Genomic DNA, 9,249 nt, shown 5'->3' on the forward strand with positions numbered 1-9,249 from the left:
CGACAGCCCTCGTAAGCTAAAACTATTAAAACCACCAGCACCCTTTTGTCATCATTTTATAATAAACACCACACCAATCACTGAACTGTTTTGCAAATTAGCCAACAAAAAGTGTCCACTGCTTTTTCGAGCAGCCATGGCTTTCGCCTACATAAAAACGGTCTATTGTTACGACTATTTTAAAACTACATGATAAGAGAAGACAAGAAAACAGAAGTGTTTTTTTTTTCTCTCCTGTAGATGTCCCTTCTTTTAAAACCACGCGGATTTATGACAGATGTGACACTGTCTGGGATTACAGTGGCTTGGTTTACACAGGATGGTGAGCCCTGTGTTGTGAAATCCTCCTCTGTGAGTGTCCCTGCTGCATATAAAGTGGATCGACTCGTGCGAACCCCTCTCCCTGCGTGCTAATTGAGTCGCTTGATTATAATAAGGGAGATCAGCAGCTTAAGGGTTAAAATGGTCAAAACCATCCATTTTGCTTCTGCTGCTCATGCGGGGGCGTGGGGCGGGGGGTGGAGGGGTGGGCGGTGAGAATCCCCTCAACGTGAGTCTTAAGGTTATCCTGCACATAGGCGCTCTTAGCCTCCAACCACTCTGAACATTGCCCACTCAAACACAAAGCTTGAATGGGATGGACTCCCATTCAATGGGAAGTGAAGGCTGGACTCCACGTATTTCTTTATGAAAACTGCAACGCTATGTGAAGAGGAGTGCCAGCAGCGCACAGCAAAGTTTCAGAAACCTGCTTTAACCTTCTCTCTAACAGCTTCCAGACGGATGCTCTTTTGCAATCCAGCTGTCTGAGCACCTGACGGCTCTGCCTTCCCCATGAGCAGCCGCCTCCCTTTCACAGTCCCGGGAAGCTAGGCATAAATAAATATTCATGGATCCTGGCTTGAGGGTGCCTGGAGTGCCAGCCTCAGGACGGCATTTTCTGATGCTATTGTCCTCTGGCTGGACAATAGCGTCATACTGGAGCACATACATCCCATTCAAGCTTTGTAAGAACTGGTAACACATCCACGAAGCTCAGTGTTCAACGTAACATGTGGGCCAAGTGATGGGCATGGGAGGGATCAAGGCCCCCACATACAATTCACCCATTTCAGCTCTCCCTCCTTTCACACCTGAAGGACACTTCCTAAGTTCTGGGTTTAGTTACGTCTTGCAGCAACTTGGGGATAAGGATATAAGACATCTTGGGCTTTCTTTTGGGGCAAGAAGTTTTAACATTCATGAGAAAACTTGATCTCCTGGGAGACCTCAGCTTGAAAAAAAGCCTTTGTTCACGAAAACCTTACACCTGGGAGCAGAAACCTCCAAGCATTCTTCCTATGGATTATGTTCATGGACTTCAATAAACTGCTGATGGGTAGACTTAATTTTTGTAAAATGGAACCTTGGATTCAGTGGGCACCACATTCCAGGGATGGTTCCTTCATGGGAAAGAGGTCCTACCTCATTGCTGGTGCTCAGACATGAGGGGTGTGCATGCGGGAGGGGACCAGCTACCCGGTCAAGTTCTCCCGGTTACAGAAGCAGCCACCACCATAACCCACATGGGCGGCATCCTAAAAACTCCACTTCTTATGGAGAACATTATCTTTTTTTTCTATTGGAAAAGGAGGCTTGATCAGCCTTTCTGCCTACACCCCAAATGCTATGGAGAAGCCTGCAATTGACTTTGTAAAACTTAATGAAGCATTTCTTTCCTCAAAACAGAGCTTTGATTTTCCAAACAGCTGTCTTTCTTCCCATTTCTTAGGGCCTTTATCTGCATCTCATTGTTTATGGATGGGAATAAGACATTTTCTGAGACTCTTACCATTTCCTCCTGGCTATATCAATCTACTCAATCGAGATAAAACAGTAAGGGCAAATTTTGCCACTCTTATTTTTCATGAAGCTATGGGAAAAGTTCTATTAACCTGTAACTATGGATATGTTACATATAATATTTATGTTGAAGGGAAAAAAGGGGTTCCTTCTTGGTATCCATTTCATAATGAAGTCATGAAAAAATATTTTAAGGAGCTTCTCCCCTAATTCTCTGGGGGAGATTAATTAATACAAGGATAAATGGCAAGAGGGAAAGAAACTTATAAAATAAAGGAGGCAAAGAAGCAAACTTAGAGGAAGGCTATGCCAACCAACAATGGAGATAAGCAAAGAGGCAGTGAAGAAGAAAGATGACTATAAAATACATTCTTATCATTTACTTGAATTTGGAAAACTCATGTAACATCTTCAAGGGATTTACAAAGCTATGTGCAGGTGTCCCTAGTGACATGAACTTGACCACCTTCTCCTCCTGGCACTTAGATACGTCAGGGGCTATCAGAGGATCTTCCTTCTGCATCACTCCATGGCACCAACTAGGTGCCATCTTTGGGGTTCAGTTGTGTCCAACTCTTTGCAACCTCATGGACTGTAGCCCACCAGGCTCCTCTGTCCATGGGATTCTCCAGACAAGAATACTGGAGTGGGTTGCCATGCCCTCCTCCAGATGAGCTTCCTGACCCAGGAATCGAACCTGGGTCTCCTGCACTGCAGGCAGAGTCTTTACCATCTGAGCCACCAGGGACCCCTGGAATTGCTGATTTGTGGAAGGAAGAGATTCAAGAAGCAGGACACCAGATTGATAAACTCAGTTTTGCTTCCATCACACATGCAAATGACTGGTATGTGAGGAGATTTAGTTCCCTTTGATTTTATTTTTCACTTAAAACTCTATTTTGATCAATGGTTAAACAAAATTGTTTGTCCACAAAAACAACCTCCAAGTAAACATTTAATCACTTCTTAAGATTTGGGTAAAACAAATCTCTTGGTAATCTTTAAGTTTTATTTCTCCTTTCAACAGAATTCTATCCACTGTCATCCTTGATATAGATTTATAAGTAGTCTCGAATTTCTTAATATTAGTAGAAAAGCCATGGTGATCATAACATTTTGAGGACACTCTCAAAATCCTTATACAATTAATTGTAATCTTGTCTGAAAATGAAAGTGTTAGTCGCATAATCGTGTCCAACTCTTTGTGACCCCATGGACTATAGCTCCTCAGGCTCCTCTGTCCATGGGATTCTCCGGGCAAGAATGCTGGAACGAGTTGCCATGCCCTCTTCCAGGGGATCTTCCCGACCCAGGGATCAAACTAGGTGTTCTGCATGGCATGCAGATTTTTTACCATCTAAGCCACCAGGGAAGCCCTGTCTAGTTACATATAATTTCACGCCAGTAGCTACTTTTAATTTGAGAAGTCTTTCACTACATTTGACTTACAATAAGTCCCACTTTAAAGATTTCGTAGTGTTCCTCTCCTGGGAGTTGTAAACCGACAAGGCAGTCTGTCTGTTGTGTCACGTGACTCTTCCATTCCTGAGAAGCTCACAGTGATGGCGAGAGGAAGTTAGTCCCGTGCCTGCCGAGAGGAGGTCCAGGGGTCCTCCCCACCAGGAGCCCCCCATCCTCAGCGGATGCTTCCTTAACAAAAGTCAGCCTTTTTTTAATGACAAAAAGAAACTGAGGAAGTTGGAAAAGGCTAACCTCAGAAAATGGAACAGCTAAATGATGTCTGTACCTTGGGACAGAACTTGGCCAGATCGAAGAACAAAGAACCCTACACTGAGTGCCCTTCCTTTTGATGAATCTGGCATCATTTTGTTTTCAACAGAGCTTTGAATCGACGGAAAATAGCAGCAGAAGATGCTTCCCTGTTGTACAAGGAAAAGATGGGGGAAATGAGCTGTGATCCTAAAAGCACAGTTGACTCGTTGAGAAGGAAACCAAGATTGAATGATCAAATATATTTTTCCTCTGTTCTTACCCTCCTTTTAGTTTCCTGGTTCTCTTTTCATACATTTACTTATTTCTCAGGGAGAGTAATTCAGAAAATAAATGTAAGGACTTCCCTGGTGGTCCTCTGGTTAAGACTCCGTGCCTCCAATGCTGTGGGCAAAGGTTCAGCCCCTGGTCAGGAAAGTTCCATATGCCATGCAATGCAGCCAAACATAATAATAATTTGTTTTTAAAAAAAGAAAGCAAACTTTAAAACATCTAAATGAATAAAATCAGGAAGTTTGACAGCATCCTTGACGCCATATTATTAATTTTCTGAAACTTTTTTGAATCCTTTCTCCTAAATGAAATGAAAAATTTTCCAAATCTTTTATTTAGGGCACAGGATCCCTGATTTCAAATCTCTGTTCCTGTCCAGCTCTATCTGTACTGCTTCGTATTCTGCATAAAAAGCTGAAGAACCGAACGATGGCATCCCGCACATTGGTGACCCATCTCATGTCCTTTCACCCCTGATGGGGAAGCAGGTTCAGTCTTCTCTCAGACCAAGGACAGCTGTCTGGGGAGAGCTCTTCCTGAGGCTGAGGGCATGCACACCCCCACAGAAAAGCTGCCTTTGAAAGGGAATTTCTAGAGTCGAAAGGAAGAAACCTCAGGCCTGTGAAAGCTTGGGTGGCTTTAAGAGGAGGCTGATGTGTTTGGAGTCTCACTTTTGATGTCTGAGTTGCTGCCGCTCCTCTGTACCGACTAACCCTCTAACTTTGCACAACTGGCAACGTGACCATGAACCAAAGCCATATGTCTGTGTCCTTTTGCCAAACGACTCCAGCAAATAGTTCTATCATTCCCTTAGGTGGACGCCGGGTGCCAAGGATTTCTATTAGTCTCTGTACTGCGGCCTCCGAGTCACAGTTTTGTGACCTAAGGGGGCAATCACCAGCTTTGTGTTTTCATAGACTTAAAAATATTTTTAATATGCTCTGATTAAAGAGAACTCAGTGAAAGTTAACACCCTGAAACCGTCTAAAAAATTTTTTTTCTTGTTGATATTTTGAGATGCATGTGTTGAAAAATACATAAATGTTAGAAAACAAGCTTCTTCATAGAGGGGTAAGCCATTTTAAACAGATTTTTCCCAAGGATGTCCCAGTTCCTTACTTTTCACTGTTTGTAGGAATTAACTGCAGAAATCAGCTACAATGCTTTTAAAAACATGCTTTTAAAAATCTCACTTATTTACTCCTGATCCTTAAATAAACTAATTTCTAATACAAATGAATTCAAATTGGAATTTTAAAACAATTTTAATGCTGAGTCTCTCTCTAAGGGCAAACATGTGCAAACAAATAACATATACTAATCAACATGCAAAAGGGCTTGTAGGCTCAGAGAACTTCACCTGTTTAATATTTTAAAACAGTAGAGTGATCACGCTTCTGACAAAAAAAATCACAATCCTAAATTGGGCATTAACAATATATTTTTGTGAAAGTAAATCTACAGAGATAAAGCAATGTCATAGGAGAGAGTCTTTATAAAATGCTTCAATCGGATCCATTTTATTTCAACATATTCTGCTTTTTAATAAAAATGTTGTCTTACCTCTTTCTCCAGGTAACTTGTATGCTGACTCGGTGAGCCCCCTCCGTCAGAATGAATGAACACCTGTGTTCGCTTTAGTGAGAAATCCTGCAATTCATTCTATTAAGATAAAAAATAAAAGAGAGAAGGTATGTAAGGTGGACAAAAAAAAAACAGAAAAGCAAAAATAACCAGTGATGTGAACAGTAAACAATTATCTATAATTCTGATGGACTATGCTATAAACAGAATGAAAATATCATACTATTTAATAATATATCAATGGGGAAAAGATGTTTACCTTTATCCTGGCTGTCTGTGTTAGTTGCTCAGTCATGTCTGACTCTTTGTGACCCCATGGACTGTAGCCCACCAGGCTCCTCTGTCCATGGATTCTCCAGGCAAGAACACTGTAGTAGGTTGCCCGTCCCTTCTCCAGGGGATCTTTCTGACCCAGGGATCGAACCCAGGTCCCCTGTATTGCAGGCAGATTCTCTACCCCCTTTACCTTTATTAAGGTAAGCCAAATCGATTTTTGTTTTTCTTACCAAACTAGATATATAGATAAGATATAGATAAAGAAGGGCATGGCAACCCACTCCAGTATTCTTGTCTGGAGGATCCCCATGGACAGAGGAGCATGACAGGCTGCAGTCCATGGGGTCACGAAGAGCTGGACATAACCGAGCGGCTAAGCACACACATAGATATAGATATAGATAAAATGCCTGCCCTTTACTAGGAAAATTGTATAATAGGGCTTCTCAATGTCATTATTCTTGGTTTTATTTTTAACTACCAGAAGAAAAAGATCAGTCAAGGTTTGGCACGTGCTATCCTCAAGAAGTCACGAGAGACAAGATCCCAAGGCATGTGGATTTAGGCCGCCCTTGAATGAGGTGTCCCGAAAGGCTACTAGCACTTTTTGCCAACGTTTCATCCTGCTTTCCATGGGAACAATCTGCGTGTGGCTTCCTTGCTTCCAGACATAACACACAGGCCTGCATCTCCTTTACCTGGTCCCAGGGATGGAACAGAATCTGTCTTCAGGCTGTTTGGCCCTTGAAAGAAAACTCTGAAATTCAGTGTTAACACACTCAGCCTGACAGCGAGTGGCTACTGACATGAACACTATATATATATATATATATATATATATAGTATCTATCTTAACACACACTTGCTACGGTTTGTCCGTCCATTCTGGCATTCTAGAACACAAGTCACCAACCTTCCTGGCAGATGATTTCTAGGGTTTGTGTTTACCCCTTGCAGTAAGTTGGAGGGTCCGGCTTTTTAACCATGGATTTCTGCGTCACTTGAAAGTTCTGACCAGACATTAAGCAGATGCTTCTTCAACTCAAATCAGCAACTGTAGATCCTGGCGAAAAATGGGGATAAAACCCTTAAGACAGAGCAGATGTCTTAAGACCCAGATGTCTCATGACAGGATGTCTCACACAGCAAAAGTCTCAAGACACAGGATGGAAGGACTGAAAAGTCCCATAGGACTCGGGAGTTCTTAGTTTGCTTGATTGCAACAACAACAAAAAAAAACACAAACAAAACCCAGCTTTCTCTACAACTGTGTTTGGCTTACCCTCCCTCGCCCTCGGTAGGTCCACCTGCCTGTCCCCTTTGTTTGTCACACTCTAACCTAAGACAAAAGATCTGGAAAACACTGGTGGGCAGAGCGCTTTTCTAAACCCTGAAAGTAATGGCTTTTTGTCTACACCCAATCGTGGTGTGTGTTTATTAGCAATACATTTTCCATTTATTTTCTCAAAGATTGCCAATAAAGAACCGAATCACAGAAGGGAGTAGCTCTAAACCCTCCGAGTTCCCTAATGTCAAACTCATTAGCATCCGAATAAGCACACAGCAGCACCTCATCTGCACAATCGTGATTTTTTACTACTTTTAATAGCGTTTCTCAGAGGGCTCATTTTCAACTTTCTTCAGTGGTTACTTGGTTCTCAGGGGAAAAGGAGCTTCCTGACGCTTGCGGCTTCCCCGCAACAACCCGGCCGTTTGCTGTCAGATGCGTCAGCCCTCTGCCCTAACCCCATCTGCTGTCTCTCCCCTCCCCAGGGAGCAGAGCAAAGGCAGCACAGCTGAGATCCACGTGGAGCCCTGCACAGAGGATGCCGGCAAAATATAAGTTCAGAAATGTGATGTGACACAAAAGGCCTGGGAAGTCCAAGTGCACCGGAATACGGGTGGGAAAGAGGAGCTGCAGAGGCTCGCTGTTTCAAGCATCCATCGTTCACAACTCCGCCCACGGCCTTGTGGAAACACACTGGCTGATACCAAGAGGAATCTCCCACTGCAATCGGTTCCCTTCACTCCCTGCATGTGTCCTATTACTGTATCAAAGAGGGACCCTTAAAAACCCATTTTCAATAGTCGCCATACTCTTTCTTAACTTTTTATTTCTTACTGGAGTATAGCTGATTAACAATGTTGTGATATTTGCAGGTAGATAGCAAAGGGACTCAGTCATACATACACATGTATCCATTCTCCTCCGAACTGCCCTTCCATCCAGGCTACTACATAACATGGAGTGGAGTTCCCTGTGCTGTACAGTAGGACCTTGTTGGTTATCCATTTTAAATATAGCAGTGTGTACATGTCCATCCCAAACTCCCCAACTATCCCTTCCCCTCATCCTTCCCCCTGGCAATCACTGGTTCTTTTTCTAAGTCTATGAGTCTGTTTTGTAAATAAGTTCATTTGTATCATTTCTTTTTAGATTCCACCTATAAGGGATGTCATACGATATTTTTCTTTCTCTGTCTGACTGACTTCACTCAATATGACAATCCCTAGGTCCATCCATGATGCTGCAAATGGCAATAATTGCCATACTTTTAATCTCTTTGCTGATCTTAAACCATGCTGTAAAAGTTAAGGACTTACTAAAATATTCTTAGGAGATACACATTTTGGAAGACAATTAACCTAAGATTTGGAATCTTGACCAAGCTCCCCCAACATGTAACTGAGTTAGTTCTCTCCCCTGCCTACCAGGATGGACACTTTTCCATTGAAGTTCATCTTTTCATGAAACTGCAGTCTTAGAAGGTGAAACTACATGACAAACCAAGGTTCTGGGAGCCTAGTGGGCTGCACAGTCTTTCAGCGTGGCTATAATTAAGACGTGGCTTCACTTGTTAAATGGAGTCATCACAGAAGACTCCATTTGTGTGCTCTGCTTTATGCCAATAATCATGGATGGAGTGCTAAATTTACAGACACTTCAAGGATAAGTATTTGCTTCAGAAAAGGACAGTTCTTTTTTATTTTTTAGCAACTTTCAAATATGCACTACAGTATTAATGTTTTTTATTTTTAATTGGAGCATAATTGCTTTACAGTGTTGTGTTGGTTTCTGCTATACAACAACTAAGTGAATCAGCCATAAGTATACAAACACCCGTTCCCTCTTGAGCTTCCCTCCTGCCCCCACCCCACCCCTCTAGGTCATCACAGAGCACCGAGCTGAGCTCCCTATGCTATACAGCAGTGTCCCACCAGCTATTTTACAGATGGTAATGTGTATATGCAGAGAAGGCAATGGCACCCCACTCCAGTACTCTTGCCTGGAAAATCCCATGCACGGAGGAGCCTGGTGGGCTGCAGTCCATAGGGTCCCTAGGAGTCGGACATGACTGAGCGACTTCACTTTCACTTTTCACTTTAATGCATCGGAGAAGGAAATGGCAACCCACTCCAGTGTTCTTGCCTGGAGAATCCCAGGGACAGGAAGCCTGGTGGGCTGCCGTCTATGGGGTTGCACAGAGTCGGACACGACTGAAGCGACTTAGCAGCAGCAGCAGCAGCAGTATGTATATGAAA

The 9,249-nt window shown here is 42.9% G+C and overlaps 1 protein-coding gene across 3 annotated transcripts in view; it reads right to left on the bottom strand.

The window, feature by feature from the left end:
- Positions 1–9,249, bottom strand: part of ST18 (suppression of tumorigenicity 18, zinc finger) — a 267,179-nt gene that overhangs the window by 83,435 nt on the left and 174,495 nt on the right. For 2 of the 3 annotated variants that reach the window (XM_010838949.1, XM_010838947.1), the window contains exons 6-7: positions 6,620–6,769; positions 5,410–5,508 (exon numbers count right to left, since the gene is read on the bottom strand). The gene's annotated coding sequence lies outside the window, so the exon portion shown is untranslated. The remainder of the gene's footprint in view (positions 1–5,409; positions 5,509–6,619; positions 6,770–9,249) is intronic. The other variant, XM_010838948.1, reaches the window with a different exon arrangement.

This window comes from Bison bison, unplaced genomic scaffold (assembly GCF_000754665.1).
Source record: "Bison bison bison isolate TAMUID 2011002044 unplaced genomic scaffold, Bison_UMD1.0 scf7180017864108, whole genome shotgun sequence".
In the NCBI taxonomy this organism is placed as follows: Eukaryota; Metazoa; Chordata; class Mammalia; order Artiodactyla; family Bovidae; genus Bison; species Bison bison.